Below are 20,184 nucleotides of genomic sequence, written 5' to 3' on the forward strand. Positions count from 1 at the left end.
TAAAGGTCTTTTCTGAAAGTCTAAACAGTTTTAACACCAAGAGTCAGGAGCATGGAGTGAGGTGGTGAGGGGTCTCTCACTAAAATTCCTTGCCTCAAAAGTCTGGGTTTTTCTTTTCCAAGATGAAAGAGAACATTGAAGAATAAATAAATGTTGAGATGAAATTTTATTTTAGGTCACACGATAATTGGATTAAAGATACAACAATGAGCCAAGCATGGGGATGCATGCCTGTAATCCCAGAGACTAGGGAGGTTGAGGCATAAGGATCACAAGTTTGAGGCTACTGTCAGCAACTTAGTGAGACACTGTCTCAAAATAAAAAATATTTGCGCCATGTACAAACAGAGAGGCAACATGTATCCCATTTGTTTACAATAAAATAAAAATAAAAAATAAAAAAAAAAATAAAAGGACTGTTGAAGGCCCCTGGGTTCAATTCCCAGTACCAAAAAATATACAGTAATGGCAAAGGATTCTTTCTCCTTCTTCACTCTAATGTACCATGGGTGTGGGTTCTTTCAAAGGTGAACACAAAAGATCTGGGGCTCAATTCAGTCTAAAGAGACTATTTCTGTTCATACTCTCAGATGTCTACACGCTAAGAATGGGGAATGTGCTTCAGGGGAATGACAGATGTACCAGCAGTGATTTTTGGTCCAGAACCGAGCAGTCATTGAAGGATGTTATTTGGTCACACTCCATGAAACCTGAGCCAGCCCACTTCCTTGTCACAATCCTGAAATATACTGGAAAAAATTTAGCATTGACTCAAATACTACTTCCATATTCTGGCTACATGGCTCTTCCCATTTCATCCCCTCTTTCTCTTATAGCCCCACTGTGTCTTGGTAATGTGTCCCTGTCTGCCCCACGGGAGTTACATTTCAAGTCCCTCAAGTATTCTATTCTTAGTAAACATATGCATTGCAAAAGCAGTTTCAGGCTCATAGAATTTTAGAATTGGGCCTACGTCCATGGACGGATGGGGTAAGTGGGTGAAGAATCAGTCCTGATGAATGCCTAGTGAATGCTAGGCACTGTTAATGTTTACCAGGGTTAGTTAATCCTGTCATCAACTACTAGTGCTACCCCCACTTGCCAAATGAAGAAATCAGGGAGAACGCAGAAAGGTTAAGTGACTTGCCCAAGCCCACACTCTAGTACCACTTCAATTCTCTATCAGACCTTAAAGGCTACATTCTTCCAAGAGGCCTCCTACTGGCAAGGGGTTGGTTAAGGTCTGAAAGGATAACTGAGGTCCAAACCGGCCCCTCAGATTCCTGTCCCCATCCCCTATCCCCAGAGGCCTCTGCCTCCACATCCTTTCATCTCCTTCTGGTTGGGCGACTCATTGCCTTCCCTCCTCTCTCCTGGATTATGATTCCAAATTTCGACCCCTGAATTCTGGGTTACAGGTGATCAGTCGGTCTGCCTGGTCCCACCAGAACCCCGTAGCTAAGCTACCAGCCGACCTTTCTCCTCTCATCCTCAGATGACACTAGACCTTACCTAGACTCCCAAACTAGCTTGCGGTCACAATCGCCCCCTCTCTTCACCCCACCCTAATCAACATCAAACACCACCCATCTTCTAGCCGAGCTCCCTTTTCCAAGCCCCCTCCGGGCGGGCCTTACCCAGCAGCGTCTTGGCCCACGGGCCAAAGACGTCAAAAGTAACCAATAGTCAAAGAGCTCTTCACTAAGGACCCCCGCCTCCACTCTGAGAAGCAGCTCCACTGACCAATGGGCTACCAATGAGGTGCAATGAGCGCGTTGGGCAAGCAGAGTAGCAGCTGAGCTACCCAATGAACAGGCGGGCTCCTGTAGCTGGAGGCGTGGCAGAGGCGGTAGTCAGGGGCGTGGCGGCAGTTGCTTGGGCGGGGCCGGTAGCGGCGGGAGCTGCACTGGCCAGGGGTTCCGGCTGCATTTCCATGAGCGCAGCCGGCAGCGGCGGAGCTGCGGGAGCCGGACTCGGGGAGAGCTGGGCCGCCGTAGTCAACCTCGCGCAGGTAAAGCCACAACCTAGCGAGCTTCGCGGAGCCGGGATCGCGCCCTGGTGCGGTCGGGCCAACATCCCCGGCCCCGCGGTTCCCAGTGTGGCTCGGCCCTTCGCGCCGCAGCCTGAGCGCCCCGGATCCTCGGGGATCCTCGCGGATCCTCGCGGTCCTGTCATTTAGCGCCGCAGGGGTCCCGCCATCTGGCACCGCGGCGGTCCCCAGGGCCGGCTTTCCCAGTGGCGGAGACAACCAGGACCACGGAGGGATACGCCTTCCGGAAGGTCCTTTGTCCCCTCCTGCTCGGAGAACCGAGGCTGGGGACAACTCAGACCGCGGCCTCCTGGCTGCCGTCCCATCGATGCGCACTCTTGGGGCCTGAGGGAGATGGAGAAAGGTTTGCTGTCCACACTTGGTGAAGAAGGTCCCGGATCCGAACCTGGAAGGAGAGAACTGGGGGACCTGTTTACAGCCGCTGACATTCGAGGGGGCCTCTGCATTTGGGTATCGCGGGGCGCACCCAGGACCAATGGGTTCAAGTTCTAGGGAGGCAGTTTTTGACCCACTTGGAGGTGTACTTATTGAGCTTGACCCCACGCGGGTCTCTGTTCTAGGCTTTTCGTGGTTTTTCCCCACAATGAGAGCTGTCCAGCAGCGCTGGAGGCAGCCTGCCAGACCAGGCAACCAGCCCCTCGACCTTGTAAGTGTCCAGGCAGAGGCCGGATGACAGCCACCTGTCAGGGATGTTTAGGAAGGACTCCCGAGGGAGCATTGCATGATCCATCTGTAAGGACTCTCTCCATCCACAGATGCACTATGGCTGACATTTAATGCCTAGATTGAGGATATTTCTGGGGGTCCAGTAGGATCAAAGTGGGTGTTGAATTTACCCATAATGAATTTTGAGGTTTCAGCTCTCAAGTGTTGGTATAAGCAAAGAAAATGGATTATATGAAGAGATTTACCCAAAGATAAATAACCAAATGGTTTATTTCTCCACTATGAAACTCCTTAATTTGAACTATTATGAATTCAGTCTCTCTTTTGGTTGCTCCACCTCCAGTTTGTCAGTTTCACCTGCATTCCAGTAACCAAATCCAGAGGCAGCTTCCAAGAACCGGCTTAGGAAGGGACCTGGAGATTGCAGGTCTGGCAGAGTCAACATGATCTGTTCCCAGAGCTTTTCATGGGCAATTTGGTTATAACCATATTAAGCAGAGTCTAAAAGACAAACCATCTATTTTGCCCCTTTACTACCTTCTGTCAGTTGCCTGAATAGAGAGGATATAATCATCTGAAGGTCAAGAGGCAGAGGAAGAATCTTATAAAACTTGCCCCTGTTTGAGAATGAATTTGGTTGAATAGCCAACCAGAAAATACATTAGTCCACATATTGCTGATTATCAGCATGAACTTGATGTTTTAGAGCTAAAGGCACCTAAGAGCTCATCTAATTCAGTCTCCTCAGTGTGCTGATGAGGAAACTGAGGCCTGAGGCAGGCACCTGGCTGGCTGGTCATCACAGAGCCATGACTAAGGGTTGATCTATTGGCCCTGGCTAGTGCATGACTTGCATTTCATTCCTAGCCTGGTTCTCTCATTCTCTGTTTAAGTTCTAGGGGAGACCAGAGAGATTAGGAGCACAGATCTGGTGAGCACAGATCTGGTGGCTGAGTGCCTGGGCTTGAATCTTAGCCTTGCCTCTTAGTAGCTGTGTGACTTTGTTCCTTAACCTCTCTGTGCCTGTTTCCTCACCTGAGAAACAAGAAAGATTGTTTTTTTTTTTTTTTTTTTTTTTTTTTTGCTGGGGATTGAACCCAGGGTCTTTTTTTTTTTTTTTTTTTTTTTTTTTGTGGTGCTGGGGATTTGAACCCAGGGCCTTAGTGCTTGCAAGGCAAGCACTCTACCAACTGAGCTATATCCCCAGCCCAGAAGATTGTTTTTAAAAGTGCATGACTTATATATTGGAAACATTTAGAACAGTGCCTGACACATAGTAGGTACTATAGATTTGCTAAATAGAATGTTTTGATGTCCCTTTGTACAATTTTTCTGCATATCTACCACCAAATATTTTCTATCAGGAGCTAATTCCAACCCCCCCACCCTTGATTCATTAAATATATTCCAAATTTCATTTTAGCATAGACATCTGCAGGGGTTTCCAAGTCCCATCGCATTTTTATCTTACTTGGTTTTCTTTCATTGAATCAGATAATTCAGTTTTTCTCATGTAATTACACTCTTCTTAGATGTCAAATTTTATTATCTTTAAAGGGGGTGGGAGGGAATCTCTCAAAGTGGTAAACAAAGTCCCTGATGATTGCAATCTCCAGGGTGTCCTTCCACATATGTATTCCCTCTGTTCAGCCTTCCACCCTGGCTGTCGGTGTGATGCAGCTTGATTATAAATGGATGAACATTTTTAGATTAAGATTTCATGAGCTACTGTATTAAGTGCTTTTCAGAAGTTCAGGGATCATGTGTCAAATACATTTAACCAAGTTCCTTAGTCATTTGAGTAGGGGGAGCAGCAGCAGCACCTGTGTGGCCTGGCAGAGACAGAAGTATGTGACTGAATCTTGATGGTAATGTAGCTTGTTCACTGGTTTATCTGCATTTTTCCTGTTCTTTTCAAGGACTTGAAATTAACTAGAGGGCAAATTCAATCAGTGGTCTTTTCACTCTTATTTCAGTCTCTTTTTACTTTCACTTTTGTTTTCTCTGTCTTCATGGTTTTGACAGATGGGTACACTCAGTTTGCCAGCCCATTTACTTTTAAAGGAAAGATATCTGTCACCTTGTTTTTAAATTTTTTTTCCCCAGAAATCCATTCCCCTTTGGTTTTTGTCTTCTCTGTTTTGACCTGTTTTCTTGACAAAACCCATTGATTAGCACTTTCTTTTCCTTTCTTTTTCTTGAGCTTTGGTTTTTTTGTTTAGGTGATATAGGTGCCACTATATGGGCACTTTCTATCTTGCTCTTTTCTCACGACATCGCTGTGGAAGGGCTTCTCATTCACCTTATTCCTTGATTCATTCACTAATACCTTTCTCCTAATGATCTTTGGCAGACCCACACAAACTACAGTGGGCTCCCACCGCTCTTGCCCAGAACTCCTTCCTGCCCAGAGTACAGGACAATTTCCTATGGAAGACAGGAAGAATCTCTCTTAGTGTTTGGCCTAAAATCCCACAGTGTGAAAAGCCCTGGCAAGAGAGACACTTCCGATATAATGGAGTTCCCTGTGGCAAAATTCTGGCTTACAATATTCTTATTTTTATTGGATGATGGGTTTTGAACCCTCCTTGACCAGTTTAAGAATGTAGATGACATGGACATGAGGTGTTCTAGCCTTCCTGTTTCATGTTGGACTGAGCTGTCCCCAGGAACAGAGCACTAGAAGTGCAAAGTCTCTTGATGTGGTTTGGTGTTATGATTTTACAGCAGCTTTTCATGGTCCAGCGTTTTTGACCAGTGCATGATTAAGGCCATTTTTAACCCCTGTGCTTCCATTTTTTTTTTTTTTTTGGTGGTGCTGGGGATTGAACCCAGGACCTCATGCATGCTGGGCAAGCACTCTGTCACTGAGCCACATCCCCAGGCCCCATTTCTTTATTGATAGCATATAGATGGTGATATTATTTCCCTTAAGGGTCATTTTTATATCCGCACATGTATACTTTTGTTGTCTTGGTTCCATGGCATTATTTGGGGAATTAAATATTTTCTGTTTATAAAATGGCTGGTGTGGACAGATGAGGAGCCCTGCTGTTACCCAGGACGTGTGGACCCAGGTGGGTGAAGGGCTTATTCCACATGGACCCATTCTCTGTTCTGTTGAGTAGTTAAGTAGCTGACAGGTAAAGAGTTGATTAGAGAATTGGAACATGGATGGCCTTGGGTTTGCCAGGTTTCTGATTCTTTTGTTGTCTTCAAGTAGCAGTTCATTAAGTTCAACAAGTTGAGCATCTGGTGTGGGACAGGAACACAGTTAACCAGATTAAAGGGAGTATTTGCTTTGTTGCAAAAAGACTATTTCGTTCTTAAATTGATTTTATTTAAATTTAAAACAATTTTTAATGTTTTTAATTCAACTTTTGTGTTTTAAAAAATATGTATATGATGAAAAAAATATTTGAAAGGCACAAAAAGTTGTATAGTAAATATGTCTCAGTCCACCCTGATCCCTGCCACGTGTTTATTCTTCAGAGGAAAACAGTAGTACTAATTTCTTCATCCTCCAGAGATAGTCCATGCACATCTAATACATTTTATACATCTAGTGCAGGTTCACTTTGGATATTCCGAACACCCCATTCTTTTTACACAAATGGTAGTGCACTACATGCTTGCTATTTGGAGCCCTGTTTTTGTTCACTTAATATTTCTGGGCAGTATGAAAAGAGCTTCCACGTCGCTTTTTTATGAAGGCTATTTATTTGAGATGTCTGTTTTCTGCTTCTGAGGCTGCTAAGAACCCGTCTTATTTTGGTCGCAGCTTCCTCTGGAGATCTTAAAGCATTTTGTGATGAGTTGGGAGCAAATATTTTTCTTCTCTGTGTTCTGTAGCCCTAAGCCTGAGAATAGGCAGGGCGAGGTAGAAGGCTTCTCCTCAAGGTCACCCCATGAAGGGGGAACTGGGGTGTTGGAGAAAGAGGAATGCATTAGACCTTGAGGCCTCCACCTTGACCTCTGGGCAGAATGTACTGGAATTGCCAGGGAAAGTTTTCTGTTTTCTCTCTGGTCTCCAGAGAAGTCCCTTGGCCTCCCTAACGCACATGTCCAGCATCTCTATTGTGTCTGATCCTGTATCCTGCACTGCAGCATTCACAGTGTTTGTCTTCACCTTTGGGTGTCAGAAAGGAACCTTGCCCTTCATCACAGGACTTCCCGTTTGGGGAGTGTTATTAAGTGCCCAGGTAAATTACCAGCTCTTGCACTGCTCCTCTGTGAAGCGTCTTTCCCAAACCCATATCTGATTTTTGTTGTCCTTGGCAATATTTTCAAGGATCTCCAAATCACTTGACCACTTCCAAGGTCTAATCTGAACCAGCTTTGCTAGCAAAGTCTTTAACTGGTTCTGAATCTAAGAAGTGAGTTTTCAGTTCTTCATATTTGAATTTTCTGTAGTTATGTTTGTTTTAAATAACCACACTGATTTAAATATGGCCTTATAGTCTTCTGTGGTTTCCAGATTTTGCCTTTTGTTTTCTCTTTTCTTTGAAAGTACCTTAACTTTTATCTTGCTTTTATTTACCTCCAAGTCTGATTTAAATCACCTTGAAATTGAATGTTCAAGATGTTAGTCAGCCAGGCTAATCTAGAGACTTTATTTCCTGGTCTTTGCTCATTGGCATCCATGTTATCCTTCAGTTGTTCTGCAGATACTGTGTTATGTAGTGTGAGAAGAGAGAGGGAGTGTTATCAGTTAAACATTTTCCAGTCTTGCCTGGATAAAAGAGATAGATAAAGCTTTAAAAAGTTGCTGCATCTGTGTACAATCACTGTAGGCATGGATTTAAGTTTACTTAGCCACAGGCAGTGAAGAACAAAAATCAGGAAGTCCAACAGAGGATTGCCAAAAATTTCATTTTTTTACAAATATGGCAATACAAAGACCCTGACATCTCTGTTCATCACCATTTTACTTAGAAAGAAGTATTTTTGCATTAAAAATGTCAGAAGAGCTGGGCACCTGGCACATGTCTGTAATCCCAGAGACTCAGGAGGCTAAAAGAGGAGGATAGCAAGTTTGAGGCCAGCCTCCCCAATTTAGTAAGGCCCTGTCTCAAAATAGGGTTGGGGATGTAGCTCAGTGGTAAAGTGTCCCTGGGTTAGACCTCCAGGAACCACCTCCCACCACAAAAAAACATCAGGAGGTCTGTATCTTAGGATAAAGAGCACCTTCAAAACAGATCACAAGTAGCTTAATAAAAAATTTGAGTTAATGGCCATTGAACTGTGGCATTTGGGAAGGCCTGAAGTAGAAGATTTTATTCAAGGAGCAGTTCTGGTTTTTCAGTTTCCTTAATACCTGCTAGTGTCTTGCTAGGAAGTCAGCCCACTCACTTAGTCCAGCCAACCCTCCAGGGGCATCCATCACGCAGTGGGGGTTTTGTCTAATGTTTTGGGTGGTGCAGACCCTACAATGTTGATATGCAGTTATAGCATCTCTTATTGATATGAACTAATATTGGGAATTGTTCTGGTCGTTCATGTGTGAAGTGTTACGTTGTAGGACTAAGGAGTGGGAGGAGGCTGAGGAGGGACCTCAGCAACTCACTGGAATTAAGTAAGGCCCTTCAGCCATGTTTACAGGTGGGTTCTTTTGAAGCAAGTAAAAACCAATAAAACTTATGATTTAGCATGTCAGGTGATGGTGCAGATCGTTTCTGAGATTAAGTGTGACTTGTCATCCAGGTCCCTGGCACTGTGTGCTCTTCCTGTAATGCTGTCACCTCCTGTAGCTCACTCACTTTGTGTTAAGAGTTCCCCAAACCAGAGTCCAGAATATGGTTTGTGTTTTATTTTTTAAATTTTTTTTGCTTTTTGTGTTTTTTAGTACCAGGAATTGAACCCCAAGGGTGCTTGACCACTGAGCCACATCCCCAGCCCTTTTATATTTTTATTTTGAGACAGGGTCTCACTAAGTTGCTGGGGCTGGTTTCAAACTTGTGATCCTCCTACCTCAGCCTCCGGATTCACTGGGATTACAGGCGTGTGCCAACACACCCAGCTCCAGGATATGTTCTTGAGGTTCCTTGAATTTCCATTAGATGAAGATTTTTGGTTTCATGTTAATGATAATTGGACATATTTTCAAGTCCTATCCTAGAAAATTGGAATATCTAATTATATTAGTCCACCCTCACAGCCTCAGTGCCCCGCATTTGTTTATGAATTCCTGATGAATTGGAGCCATGTAAACCCTAGTATAGAGAAAGATCCAGAGATGGACTTAGTAAAGAAAAGAGGCAATAGCATTCAGTGAAGCCGATGATAGCTCAGAGCACTGTTGGGATGAAGGCCGCAGCAGCTGTACCAGCTGAGAAAGGTGACATGAGAATGGAGTCGTCACACCTGTGTCAGGTGTATTGTCGGCTCTCCTAGGACCTGCCCAGGAGCAGGCGGGACCACACTGACACTGCATAATGTTGGCAGGCATTTCAGGCCTGAAAAATGGTGTCAGTCTCATTGCATTAATGTATTTCATCTGAATTTACTGCTCGAGTCATTTTAGTTATTTGTGAATGTGCTCTGGTCTCCATAATTCTAAAAGTACTAAAAGAAGTTTATGTTGCTTTTTAGGCTTATACAGTTTAAGAAATAATGTGATAAATAATAATTGGATGAAAATAATTCAATTTAAATTTAAGAATCAAATACAGGGCTGGGGCTGTGACTCAGTGGTCCTTAGAGGGTGTGAGGCACTGTTTTTGATTCTCAGCACCGCATATAAATAAATAAATAAAGGTCCATCAACAACTTGAAAAAATGCCCATTTTAAAAAAAGAATCAAATACAGAGTAATTTAATAAAGAAGTTTTGACAAGGTTAGTTTTTCCCCTTAGCAGGGGCCATTTAGCACCTAAATTTGAAAGACCCCAGTGCAGGAATCTAAGCTCTGTGAAGAGGACAGAAGTCTTATTTGCATCATGCATGGCTCCTTTCCATGTGTTGAACAATGTAGAAATATGCGTTGAATTGAAATGAAGAATCGGTTGACATCATTAGGTTTTTGCCTTAGTGAGATCTTGTTTGCTCAGACTTTGAAAGTGGTAAAGTGATTTGGAAAATTTGGGAAACACTCCTAAGGAGAGCAGCACAGATTATGTATAGGTCTGGGGAAGATGCTTTACAAGAGAGCAGGTACAAGTTGTCACACCTTTGTATGTATGCAGCCAGCATTTATTGTTCACACTAATGAAAAGGAACCCTTCCCAAAGTAATTCCTTTGGTTCTTATCATATATTTATTTTTGAAGTGAATGATAAAGTTCTCTTATTGATATTTGCATGACCTAAACACATATTAGAATGAGAGTTGACAGTTGCCCAAAGTTTATTTGCCACAAGTGACTCATAACTCAGGGACGGTGGTGGTTTGACTGCAGTCAAAAGTTAGGGTGAGGGCTGGGGATATAGCTCAGTTGGTACAGTGCTTGCCTTGCAAGCACAAGGCCCTGAATTCAATCCCCAGCACAGCAAAAAAAAAAAAAAAAAAAAGGGGTGAGCTTGGACCTCAGTGGCTACCAAGTCTATTTATCCTGCTGTTAAATAATCATCCATTCACTTACTATGAGGATATATTTTTTTTTTTTGTTCTAGGGATTGAACCCAGGGGCACCTAACCACTGAGCCACATCCATCCCCCTTATTTTGTTTTTTGAAACAGGGTCTTGCTACTTTGCTGAGGCTGGCTTTGAACTTGCAGTCCTCCTGCCTCAGCATCCTGAGCTGCTGGGATTACAGGTGTGTGACACTGCACTTAGCTTATTGTGAGAATTTTAAAATTATACAGAAGACTGAATTAAACAGTAAGCCCCCGTGCCCCTTTTGCCCATCATCAGCTTTAATTCATGACCAGTTGAGTTTCCTCTGTTCTCTTAGCCACATCCGTCAACCCACATTTATTTTGCAGTAGATCCTAAACATGGTATAGTTGCATGTATAAATATTTCCATGGCATCTCTTAAAGATTACAGACTCCTTTATGAAACATTTATTATTACATTTTTTAAATTAACAATAATTCCTTTATTATCCAGTATTTAAATCACTGTTAAAATTTTCAGTTGTCTAAAAATGTTATGTGTTTATCTTAAGTTTAATTTTTTTGAATCAGGATTCAGATAAGAATCACACATTGTGCGTGTAAACTACAGGTCCCCTTCCTTTGCTTTTCTCCACTCTGCCATCAATAATTTTTAAAAAATTATTTATTTATTTATTTTTATTAGTTGTCGATGGACCTTTATTTTATATATTTATATGCGGGGCTGAGGATCAAACCCAGTGCCTCACACCTGCTAGGCAAGCACTCTTCCACTGAACCACAACCCCAGCCCAGCTATCAGTAATTTATTGGAAGAAACTGAGTATTTTGTCTCGTAAAGAGATTTATTTACTTTTGAATAGGCAATACATTCACATGACATAACAATCAACTGATAACACCTGATAAGGAGGGTGAAATCTTTTTCCCCAGAAGCAGTCAATGTCACTAGTGCCTTGTATATTTTTTTCTAGAAGTATTTTATGCATAGCCCCTCAAATGTGTGTTTGCATATATATCCTTTTTCTTTCTGTTTTTTTATATAACTAGTAGCATATTGCACATGTTTTTCTGCTCCCTTTTTTATTCCATTAATGTGGAATGATGAATCTTAGCAAATCTCTACATGTGTGATTTGGCATCCTTTTTAAACTTTGGTCATGTATCCAATTGTGAAACACTTTCTAAAAGTTGAGGAAACCACAATATTCCTAGTATGATGTGATTGCACTAGAGTCTTCAGAGCTGGGCAATGCTGATTATTTTCATGTTTTGCAAAGATTTACAGAGCCCTTTCTCTGCTGGATAGTGCACTAGGCCTCAGCTTTCAAGATCTTCACTGGGACCTGGACATCTTATGCCCCACCATCGGCCACACTTGGACCACGGAGGCTTTCTTTGAATGAATGCTAAGCTCCCTGTGTGACCAGCATCACACTGTAGACTTTAGCCTCTCAGATTCCAAATTCCCTAGCTGCAGTTCCTTCCTCTATTCTGATCATGTAAATAAAGTGCTCATTCATTCTTGTCAATGACATTGAAAAACATATCCTTCTAAATGGTGAGATGATGGAAAATGCCCAGTAAATTATAGCCAGGGATGTTTTTTCCAATTTAGAAAACAATCCCTTTCCCTCAGTCTATCGTGAATATCATCCATCAGTGATTATTATTGACTCTACATAGCAAACTGGACATTGCATTGAAATTGCAAGAGACATCTTAACTTTGTTACCAGAGAGCTTCTAAGAGGAGTATAATTTTTTTTTTTTTTTTCTCTCTGTTGGGAGAGGGCTTACAGAGCTTCTGATGAGGGGTCTGAAGTGGTGAGATCCATCTGGCTCTCCAAAAGTTCTCTGACATCGATAGGTATCTTCCCCTCTCTGTTTGTAGAGGCTTATTCAGGGCCTGGCACAGGGAGTACCTCAGTTTCCTTGTTTACAGTCACAATAATTCACAAGGCTGTTGTGAGTACCATATGAGGTAATGTCTGAGGAAACACTTTGTAAGTAGTAAATTATGTACTTGGTCTCCACTGTCAACACAAATTCATTTTGTGACATGTCTGAGGAGTAAGTGAGGTAATGCTTTAAAATCACTTACTTGATAAGCTGTAGAATGACATAAATAGGAGATTTTATTACCATCTAGTTCTGTCTCTTTATTTAAAGATATGGTAAGTTAAAGATAATGATGTCAGAGCCAAACAACAATACTAGACCCCAGGATAAGTCTTTGATCCCTGAACTTGGGGTGCTGAGAGTGGCTAATGGTCTGGAATGGGGGAAGGAATATGTACATGCATGGTCCAGATGTTACCTGTAGAAGATGGTTAAGTTGGGGTTGGTAGTGTCTGCTCAGAGGCAGGATGGAGACCAGACTACCCAGATATCTGGCTCTGGACTGGGATTTTCCATCCTTGGTGAATGGAGTGAGCCCCTTCATCTTCCTTGGCAAGCACACCACTACCAAATTCGCATTGTCTTTGTGTTTTTAATTTTTATGTAATAGCAGGATGCTCTGGTGTAGCGTGCTTGACCTACTCTACCTCATTTTTGCCTCACAGTGACTCTTCAAGGAAGGTCTTATTATCCCCACTGAATGAGTAAGGAAAGAGAGGTACCAGGGTTAAGGAATTTGCCCAGTTACACAACTAGTATGTAGTATAGCTGCAGCGTGGGCCAGATTGTGTGCCCCTGCAAGGAACCTCTGTACCCTGCCATTAGTGCACACCAGAGGAAACCTCTCAATAAAGCACAAGTCTTTGTGACACCAGTTGACTTCTTTACATAGGTTTGTTTTCAGAATACCACAGACATTTGACAAAGGATTTTTCTGTTTCCCTTAGGTGTTAAGAAGGAACCCTATTTTTATAATTCATAGCATCTTGGTCTAGGGTAACCTAGGATTTATGCTATTCAAATTTATATTTTCTGGACCAAATAAGCTCATGTCAGTTGGGAAATGCCCTAGGCAATTTTATTTCATTACTTGTTTGGACTGAGTAGCCAAAATCATGTGTCTTCTAATGGTATTTATCTGAATGCCAATAACCAAAGGATAGGTTTCCGTCTCTTGTCCCTTTTGGGGCCTTTCCTTCCTTCTGCTATCTAGAACAACCTATTGTTGCTTTCTTTTTTCTTTATTTGTAAGACAGTAGTTTCTGAAGTAGATTTATAATTTTCAGCCTGGTAAGATATTTATTAGACAAACAGAAAAGTGTGGAAGCAACATGGCGCTAGACAGTAGCTCCTCTGAGTGATGGAAAGTGGAAAACTTTCATTTTGGATGGAAAATTATCTTCTTGAACTTCATGATTGTTCTTTAAAATACCAAAGACTGCTGACAGCGTGGGTCACCTTGCCCTGTTCTGTCAGTGCACAGTGGTGTGGCAATTACTCCTAGAGGCCTGCGCCTCTCAGCCTAATGGAATAATCTGGTAAGGAAGTTCTGTTGCAGGAATCATGATGGAGATGCTTTAGGCTCATACCTTCCCTACAAACTCAGTCAGCCTGTAAATATTTACAGATGTCTATCATGTGCTCAACCCCTCCAAATTTCAATTTGTGTAGAATTTAAACATGGAGATTGAATTAGCAGGGTATCAGTGAGAATCCCCAGTAGAGATTAAAGAAATGGGAATCATCACTTTTAGGTAGAGATGAGACTGGCAAATTTTCTAGTTGTGATAGAGTATTTAAAAAATGTGAAGATGATTTTAGTGGCTAGAGGAAATAAGCCCCAATAAAAGTTCCTGTATTGTTTCAATAGGTTGCAAAAACTAGTTGAATGCCATAAAGTGTTTGTGGTGTTGCTCTGGTGGTGAATGACAGTGGTTGTCCTGCATAGTCATGGGTCTGTTTACATGTGCCCAAGTAAATGCTTCTTATACCCACAAGCTTACATCAGCCCCTCACATGTACAACATTGCACATACAACCCAGCACACACACCACAGTGGCAGATGTGTGGCACCATCTTCCAGGCCAACGTCTGGAATTCCCCTCCTAAGCAAAGCACTGAAGCTTCAATCCACAATGACTCATTGTTCCTGCTCCCAGACCCATCCCTCTTGTCCTGCCTGCCTGTCTTCTGAATGCCCAGCATTCTGCTTTGGCTCAGCTGTGAACCCTGCCTGATGTCTACACCCACCCCTCCTCTCACGTTCTCTTCTATCCTATCTTTTCCTGTGGTCCCCCAATTGTGACCTCCCTCTTTCTGCCTCCTTATTTTGAATTTCTCTAGTATTTGTAGTTGGTACTAAAGGACTTGGTTTTGGGTTTTTTTTTTTTTTTGTACTGGGAATTTCACCCAGGGGTGCTTAACCACTGAACCACATCCCCAGTCCTTTTTTGTATTTTATTTAGATACAGGGTCTCACTGAGTTGCTTAGGGCCCCTCTAAGTTGCTGAGGCTGGCTTTGAAGTCAGGATCCTCCTGCCTCAGCCTCCTAAGCCACTGGAATTACAGGTGTGCACCACCTTATGTCGTGGAGACCTTGTATTATACTTTTATAGCCCAAACAGAAGTTAGAATGCAGGGAGTGCCTTTGGTACCTGTGGGGAGCAAGGTGGAATGTCAGAAGGGGAAGGATGTAGTTTGCTAAACATCTCCCCCAGTGGTATTAACACTTTTCCCGGTGGATTTGTCCTTTTCATTTGCAAACCACTGCTTTCTCCATGAAGGTGCTCCTAGTTTAGGCAGGTGAGTTAATTTTTGGTTAATGGCACCATTTTCTTTTTGAGTTGTAGAGAAGCATCTGCCCTGCTTCTGATGAAACCATCTTTCTTGATGGCCACTCCCTCACCTCCCAGGAAACTGATGAGGCAGCAATATTTATGCACTGGGAAAGCCCAGAGAGGAAGCTCCTGGGATGGGACAAGAGCAGAGTGGCTGAGCATCTGCTTTCTGTGGTGTGCCTGCTCTATGCTGCGTCTTACTTCATGGAGGCAGACAGAGGTGGGCTTGGAGCACAGCCTGCCTGTTACAGGCAAAGTTTGGAAAAAAAACAAAGGAGGAACTGCTGGTAGGCTAGGGTGGCAGTGGACTTGCCCGCAGGCTTTAAAGAAGGCTGAGGAAATTTGTTTACAGAGTGGGAGGCAGGAGGGAGTGAGGCCCAGAACAACAGTGGAGTGTTTGTATTGGACGTGGGGAGACAGGAACACTTAAGGGTGTGGACTTCGGTCTCTTTACTTGCTTCTTTAAATGGAAAAGCAACCCATTTAGTGCAAACCCTAAAATATATCAACCTGAAGAGCTTCCTCTTGAATTTCTATTTTTCTAGAACGTTCAGTATCCTCAGTGCAGAGAGCTAATGAAGCCAAGCTCAGGACTGCCTGGAGACCAATTCCCATCCTCCTCTGTGTTAAAAATGCTCTAGCAGTTGCTTTAAAACTAACAATTTTTTCCCTAATCTTAAAATATTTACTAAGGCAGCTTTCCTCTGAAGTGTTCAAAACATTTTACAAATCAAAACATTTTTTAACCCACATAATTTCATCAACTTTCCATCAGTAACCTGTAGTGGAACTTCCCCTCTCCCATTTTTAGAAGAAAACATAAAATTTCTTGAAGTTCAGATGATTCCCAAGATGAGTTGGCAGAACCAGGATTCAAACCTAGGTCCTCTGTTTCTAAAGCTTGTTTTCCAGTTAAACCACGTGGGGTCTTAGGCTAAGCTTCAACATTCCCAGAAAGGGCAAGTAACCAGAGCTACACACAGCATGCTCAAGGAGAGACTAATTCTAGACGTCATTGGAAGCAAGTAGTGCGGAAACACACATGGGATCCCCTCCTTCCTCTGACCTCCAGAATCTAGCATTTCTGGGTCCTTCCACTTGGTCTGTGTCCTAAAATTTGGGTTGAGACTCTTTCAGCTCTCCAAATCAATAGGAGTGATAGCAGAGGTTGGATGGGGACTCCCTGGAGGTCCAGCGTTGGGGCTGGCTTGGTCAGTACCAGGTGGGTGGCTCTCCTACCCTTTCCTTCATTTTTAGCCCAAAGACCTGAGCACAAATCAGTCCTCCATATCTATCTGCCTTTGCTGGTAAGCGTTTGTTTTCTAAGACTTGGTCACAGTGGAATCCATGTGACCTCCAAGCCTGCTGCTCCAAACTGGCAGGAGATCCTGTTTCTACTCATAGCATCCGAGGTATTTATAAAACAGGAATAAGTAAAGAATGCCTAAAATGCTGTGCACACTGTATGCTCTTGCCCCCAGAACTTCCTTTCAGTCTTGGAAGGAGGAGGAGGCTAGAACTTTTCCTCTGTCTAGCCTTTTGTTAGAGGACTTGGTGGTTGATCTCTGAGGGGAGCTTTTGCTCTCACAGCTGGCAGAATTCCTCTCCAGAGAGCCCCTGAGCTGGGAGAGGAAGTGAGCTCAGGCCTGCCCCACCTGGGGGAGTGGACAGAGTAGGTCTGGGGCAGAGACTGTAGTGTAATGCAAGGTCATCTGCATTATAATAGGCGGCACATGTTCATGCTTCCTTTAGAGGCCTAAAAGTATTTGACAATTTCTGTGGTGATCTGGCACTGGAATACTGGGAAACCAGAATGCTCCGGAATGGGCACACCTCATTTTTATTTTATCTTTAACTGAAGGTAGCTATAAGATCTGGGTGAAACTTTTTTTGCCTGCCTTCCTGAGGTCCTGGGAGTCAGTAGTCCTTCAGTCAAGTGCTGTACCAGGCACTGGGGTCCTGCTCTCCCACCCACTCCCTGTTTCCTCCTCCTGGAAGCTCCTTTGCAGATACAGAAGAGCCAAGGATCTGGACTGTTCCTTGGACATACCCTGGAGGTTTCTTTTGTGCATATAGATGCACTTTTCTTTGGTTGTACCCATCTTTTAAAATTCCAGTAAACTAGATTCTTGAGTTCACTGAGTTCTGGTAAACTGAGAGTTTGCTTTTGATATTCCTGAATTCAATTACAGTATAGGTTTTTGTTGTTGTTGTTGTTGTTTTAACAATATTTAGAGTTGTTGGATTTCTCTATTTAGGTATGTGTCCTCTTAGAAAATCCTAGACTCTCAGAGGAAACACCTACTTATGTTCTTTTTTGTTTATTCTTAGGATGGATTGGTTTCTCAGTGGTAGAGAACGCAGTTCTGCTTGAGATTTCCTAAGAACCTTCCTTGTTCATTTTTAGTCGTAGGTACTATTCTTTCTCAAGGTTTCTTTGGGAGTGGGAGAGGCTGGCTTCTCTGTTGTACTTGATTAAGGGTATGTAAAGTGTTCAATTAAATGTTCACATTGAACCGGTGACTCAGGCTTCAGATATTTTTAGTGAGTTTCTTTTGTGCAAACTCCTGGATTAGTAGCCTTTCCTGACATTTCAATGTGAAGTTCACATTTTCTTGCTTTGGGTAGCTTTTCTTTCACTAGGAACTTGTAGGCTATTTTCTGGAATGTCAACAGGGTGATTGTGTGTGACCTTATGATTTTGTGGAAGAACATGGTTAAGTAAAGCTGTTATCACCTGAGTGAGTTTGCACCAACAAGGCAATTTCAAGCTCTTAATCTTGAACCAAACGGGGCAACATTAACATAAGTGTATTTAATTGTCAGTTCCTCTGCTTCTCTGTTACCAAATTGTGTGTAACTTTGGACAATCTCTTCACCTCATAGCGCCTGATTTGTAAGAGATGTGGAATGAGATGGGAGGGGAGTGCTTCTCTATTCTTGTTGCTTTCAACCTCCCTATCCCAGCTGCCTCACACCTTCCAGGTGTTCTTGAGAGTTGGCAGTGTTGAAGGAAAGCAGCTAAGTACTCACTGCCTAGTGTTCAAAAATTAATGTCTCAGCTGGATGTGATGGCAGACACCTGTAATGACTCTGGAGGCTGAGTCAGGAGGATTGCAATTTAGTAAGACCCTGTCTCAAACTAAAAAATAAAAAGGACTGGGGATATAGCTCAGTGGTAGAGCACTTGCCTAACATGCATGAGACCCTGGATTTGATCCCCAGCACTGCAGAAATAAATAAGCAAATATCTCTTGACATCTCTTGAAAATAGTATTGACCTTATGTTGTCAGAATTTTCCTACCATTTTGGGTTTGAGGTGGTGGTGGTGGTAGGAGGAGGATTTTTCTTTCCCAGAAAGATCCCTGGAAGGAGGATCTTTCAAAACCCAGAGTACTTGAGCACCCTGAACATTCTTACCCACAGAACTCTGTGGGAGGACACTCAGGCCTAGACCAACATGGATGTTTTAAGAGGTGATTTTTGTGAACTGTTGGCCTCAGTGCCCACCAATCCAGTGACATTAAACTTCACCGGAAGTGGGATCAGGGCCTGAGTCTTCAGCTTGCAGAGCTCTCACTAGAGGAGGCCATATCTCAAAACTGGCAGTCCCTCTGAGACTCTTCTGTCCTATGGCAGTGAGTGACTCCAAGGGCGCATGTTTTGGGAGGGGTGCTGGGCTTTCTCCTAGAATTCGGGTTTTTTTTGCTTATCTCCTTGCCGCAAGGCTTTTGTTTTTCCATGGCAGCTCTGACTTCTTTAGTTAAATTGCAGATAAACGGGAGAAGCTGGCCCTCTTCCTGTCTGCTTTCTCCTCAGAGGTATCTTATTACCTACATTAGGGTTAAGCTGTTTTTGGCCGCCAAAAAGACCAAAAAGGATAATGTGGGGTGGAAACAGATCATGTTTTTATGCTGGTGTTGTGGTCCTCTGTTGTCCTCCTCACTCTTGAAGGGCAATTTTAAGGAATGAAGCTGGCCAAAGTCTCTAGTGCTGACCCTAGGGGTTTATGTGGAGTGTGGAGAAGGAGAGCCAGTCCAGGTCAGAGGGGATTTACCTGCAGGAGAAGGTGCAGGTGAGGAGCAGCCTTTTCACGGGCAGGAGAAATCCCTCAGCAGGAGAGTTGTGTGTGTGTGTGTGTGTAGGAGGGGGAGTCCATTCGTGCACTCCAAGGACCCCTTTTAGCACAGAAAGAGGAACAACATGTCTTGAAACTATTAGGGGACTTAAGGATCACCATCTACTATCCAATGATTTTTTTTTTTTTTTACCTTCCCTGCAGTACTGGGGATGGAACCCAGGGCCTTGGACATGCTAGTCAAGTGCTCTACCACTGAGCTACATGGCCGGTCCTTCTTATTTTTTATTTTGAGATAAGACCTCGCTAAGTTGCCCAGGTGGCCCTCAAACTTGCCATTCTCCTGCCTCAGCCTCCAGAGTAACTGTGCCACAGTGCCTGGCTTTTCCAGTGATTCATTAGATCTGACGTGGCTCTTCTTCAGAAGAATCAAGAAGAGTATGTTTTGAGATTAATTTTAAACTTGGTGGAGGACGTCAAAGAAGTTAGTCAACTAGTTTTTTCCCTGTTGACAAGGCCTTCGTTCTGGTCAGAAAAGCGTATCTTTTGTTGTAATTTCTGTCAGATGAGATAATTTACTGAGGCAAAATGGAGGAGAATTTAGTATTGGTGATGGTAATAGCTAATATTTTGAGGCACTTACTGAATTAATATGATGAAATTATTGGCATAAAGGACACAGCTGAAATATAAAATTGTTTAATTTATTTGAAGAAAAGAGCAGAGGCCCTTAGGGTTGTTCATTCTTATGAATTTTATTTTATGTGATCCAAAAGAAGTAGGCTGCAAATCAGGGACTGTGTTCTGTTACAAAGTACAGAGATAATTTTTGCCTGTGCTCTTTAGCTGAGAACTGTAGTTCTGTCCCCAGAATCTCAGACATTTTGAACTGAAAGAGAATCTGACATCATCTATGTCAAATCTGGTCTTCTCATTTTGAAGATAAGGTCTTTGGGGCCTGAAAGGTTAAGTGATTTGTCAAAGATCACCAGGCATCAGGACAAAGCAGCACTAGGACCCAGGTCTCAGAACCCCCAAACTGGAGCTTCTCCCAGCACATTGGAAAAACTACCTCTCCTGTCCCTGTGGCTCT

General features: G+C 43.0%; 1 protein-coding gene across 1 annotated transcript in view; it reads left to right on the plus strand.

Annotated features, from left to right (window-relative positions):
* The first annotated feature begins 1,890 nt into the window (after positions 1–1,890).
* ABHD2 (abhydrolase domain containing 2, acylglycerol lipase) overlaps positions 1,891–20,184 on the plus strand; it is a 98,072-nt gene continuing 79,778 nt past the window's right edge. The window contains exon 1 of the mRNA XM_079127515.1: positions 1,891–2,011. The gene's annotated coding sequence lies outside the window, so the exon portion shown is untranslated. The remainder of the gene's footprint in view (positions 2,012–20,184) is intronic.

Source organism: Sciurus vulgaris, assembly GCF_902686455.1.
Source record: "Sciurus vulgaris genome assembly, chromosome: 2".
Taxonomy (NCBI): Eukaryota; Metazoa; Chordata; class Mammalia; order Rodentia; family Sciuridae; genus Sciurus; species Sciurus vulgaris.